This window comes from Cibotium barometz, chromosome 32 (genome assembly GCF_041138505.1).
Source record: "Cibotium barometz isolate CiBa-2024 chromosome 32, ASM4113850v1, whole genome shotgun sequence".
In the NCBI taxonomy this organism is placed as follows: domain Eukaryota; kingdom Viridiplantae; phylum Streptophyta; class Polypodiopsida; order Cyatheales; family Cibotiaceae; genus Cibotium; species Cibotium barometz.
Window position 1 is genome coordinate 46,671,812 of NC_141077.1, and position 3,913 is coordinate 46,675,724.

Genomic DNA, 3,913 nt, shown 5'->3' on the forward strand with positions numbered 1-3,913 from the left:
CTCTCTGCAGCCATGCTATCCACCAGCTACCAAGGTCCCTCACAAGGTGGCTCCTTAGCCCACACAACCTGCTACCAAGGTCCCTCACAAGGTGGCTCCTTAGCCCACACAACCTGCTGCCGGCTGATCTGCGCTCCACCAAGAGACTTCTCTTCGCACGAGGCAGCCCACTTTAACCCAAGGCCTACCAGTGACCTCTGCAGCGCCTGGTTTTTCTCGCCTCTCTGCAGCTCTCTTGCGCCTGTGCAAGGCCTTCACTTTCACCTCAGCAAGGCCGTCGCCCTTCTACACTCTCTGCCTTATCACCAGCCGACGACCTCCATGCACCTCGACGTCCAGCCACAAGGCGATCTCCAGCACCGCAAGGCCTCCACTTCTTCTACTTTGCCTGTCTGTAGAGTTGCCTCCCCAATCGCCTCAACAAGCCCATCTTAGATCACCTACACGGCGGCTACCTGCAACCTGTTCCACGCTCCTCTCCAAGCACCTGCAGCAAGGCGATTTACAGCTTCTGGACCCGGCTCCCCAGCAAGGCGGTCCCTCACTCTCCTCGCCTTCGTCTACACAAGCGCCTCTGCAAGGACGACCCCCCCACTTTGCTTGGCGGTCTCTACCTCTTTCTACAGCTCGCGCATCACCCGCCACCTCTCCATGCTTCACGTATCTTCTCTTCACGTGCTGGCCAGCTACGCTTGCAGTAGCTCTAGCTTCCACGTGTCTTTGCTTTTTGGGCCACGTAATTATCATTTACTCTTTCATTTGTTTAAAACCTAATGGATGGCCACCATCACTCTTATCCTTTTCACACCAAAGCAAAGGCAACTTTGGCCCCTTATCTATTAACTGCCCATGCACCTCATGCCTCTTCAAATAGCAACCTTCCAATGCTCACTTATTCTTGGGGACGCGTACACATATCCAGACATCCGAGCAGCTGATATCATCTCCAGCCGACCACGCTCCGGACAAGCTGTGCTTCCAAAATTTCATCATTTTTTCCTGCACATACACTTCCATCAAAACCAAAAGCCTGATTGCCGCATCCATGACGCCCACGCTGAGTCAATGGGTGCTCCCATGACTTTATCACAACACGAACATCACTCATGTACACATGTACAAGTTGAGTTTGAGGTTCCCAAAAAACTACACACAACGAGGTAGGGATTAGCTTTGAATCCTATGCTCTGATTTATAAGCAACTAGATGTAGGATTTAGGGCTATTATTAACAACAAATGAGTGGTGCCCATGCCTAAACCGTTCCATGTGAAGCAAGCATGGAAAGATCTTAATGAAAAATTATTAAACACAATGGGTGAGCCAGTACATTTGGAACATACATGCTTAAGTCTGGACCAAAGGAAGTGCCCTTCAAATTGCATGTAAACAATAAATTTATATTGGATGTATGTAAACTACAAGAAGAAATGGTGAAGTTCTACAACATGTCTATCGAAGAGTGAAGAGGTAAGCTTTAATTTGTTTTAAAGCTTGATGAGAGTGAAGTCATTAAGGGCCAAAAGCTTGAATATGTTAGCTTGACACTAGTGAATAGGGCGTTGGATCCCAACATCAATTCAAAACATCCAAAATATTTCAGTGTGCAATCGGAGAATGAAATATGGTGGCTTACTGCAATTGAGGTACCAAAGGGGGGCCATGAAGTACTTAAGATTTTTTTTTAAAACTTAAGAGAGACACCAGATATTGTATGACGGTAAAACAATGGTGAAGTTTTACATGTGATGGATTTGATGAATATGAGGTAGAATGGCATCTTGCTGGCGATTTGAAAACATTGAAATGTATGTTTGATCTTTTAAATTCAACATCATCTGAGTTCCCTTGCTTATATTGCATGCAATCTAGAAAGCAAGGTAAGGATGGGAAGCAACAATGCATTGCAAGGATGGGGCAATGTGTGCTCCAACATGTGACTAGTATGTTGAAAGGAATGGAATGTTGGTGCCATTAGATCCTAAGTGTGATCCTATTTTAGAAATACCCTTAACAAAGGTCCACTTTTTCACCTTGCATTGCATAGTAAGGATAATAAAAAAGTTGGTGTTTGAGTACATGTGTTTTGCCTTCAAGATGTAGCCTGCTTCAAATGCTGATACAACATGCAAGAAGGTAGAACAAGTCTTATTTGATGCTGGATTACATTGGAGCCAAGTTTAAATAAAAAAGGATGAGAAAAAGTCAGAAAAGAGTGGAAATTTGCCATGTAAACCAAGTTTTGGGGGAGTGAAGGCTAGGAAATTCTTATCTCCACCACGAGATGAAGGTGGTAAGTTTCTTGTAAAACAATTGGAGAAGTACGAAGCACGAAAAAAACCACACATGGTTGTCCCTGATCGGAGCAATGGGGGACGAACGTGGATAGCAAAGGCAAATGTGTGGATTGCACTTGAATTGGCACCACTTTTATAAAAGATTACATTTAGTTTCGATGATGCCAATGCATTTAAAGAGACAGTTGTAAACTTTCATAACTCAATGATAGAGGCATGGACTTCAAATTGCATTACACACTATATGGTCAGAGTGGTCTCCATTTTTTTTTTATAATTAAAATGTGAATGTAATATTTTGAGTTTAACTGTGGATCATGTGTTTTTGAATGCAGCATATACTTGAGACTCATGGTTCATACTTTGTTGGACAAGGAAGTTTGGTGATATGGTCCACACAAGGCATGGAGCAATCTCATTGGCAAGCTCGATGCGGATTCCAAAAAGCAACGGCACATGGAAGTGGGATCAATTATTCCAATCCTATGAGGCAGTTACTCTAATGGTGGTATAAGAGAATAGAGATAAGGTATGAGGACAAATTATTAAAGTCCAAATTCAATATTACAAAAGCTGTTTGCAGGAGGGCAATATATGAAGTGAGGAAAGCAACATATGAAAATAGCATGGCTAGAGAACATCATACACAGAATGGTTGACAACCCAAGAGAGAGTCGGTAGAAAATGGAAACATCGAACACAAAGTGGTGATGGAAGTGATTTAGAATTGTAATTAAGAAATAACATTTTAAAGTATTGGAGCAATCCAATGCTTTAACAAAATAGGTGTTTTATGTTTATGAGACTACTGAAGCAATCCAATGTTTTAAAGAAGTAGGTGTTTGCTAAAGTCAACATGGATAACTGTTTCAAAATAAGTGTTTGCTAAAGTCAACATGGATAACTTTTTCAAAGTGTTGATATTTTTTAAAAGTAAGTGTCAATAACTTTTTTTTAAAAAGTAAGTCTCCATTCCTTCTAGCTTGTGAGTATGGCGCGTACCAAGCAAAGAGAAAACAAGATGCCTACCAAGAGACCGGTTCATTCATCTGAATCTAGTGAACATACTAACACCGATAATGATGAAGGTCAAGCTGCTCCAGCTAGTAATGTTCCTCCACCAATGCATAAGAAGAGAAGATGAAGACTAGGCACCGCCACTCTTTGTGAAATTAGTAGGTTCCAGAAGAGTCCTGAGTTGATTATACCCAAGGTACCTTTCTCGAGGATGGTGCGAGAAATATTGCAAGATCTACAAAGGGGAAATCACTACAGGTACTTTTCAAAGCAATCAAGCACGTAATGTGGAGTGATGGTTAGCCCAAGCATTGCTTGCTCTTCAAGAGGCAGCAGTTGAAAGTTACTTGGTGGACCTCATGCATGATGGTCAGCTATTAGCCATCCATGCTTGGCGCATCACACTCAAGCCCTCGGATCTCTATCTTGTTCGTAGGATTCGTAAATATTTATGCATTCAACCTTAACCATGACATGGTTTAAAGAGATATGTAAGTGCTCATGCATCGTTTTGTGTTTTCATGTTTTCGTTTAGTTCTACTCAACTAGTTGTACTTGATGTGATGTACCGGATTCGAATATTTTAAGTTTTATGTATTT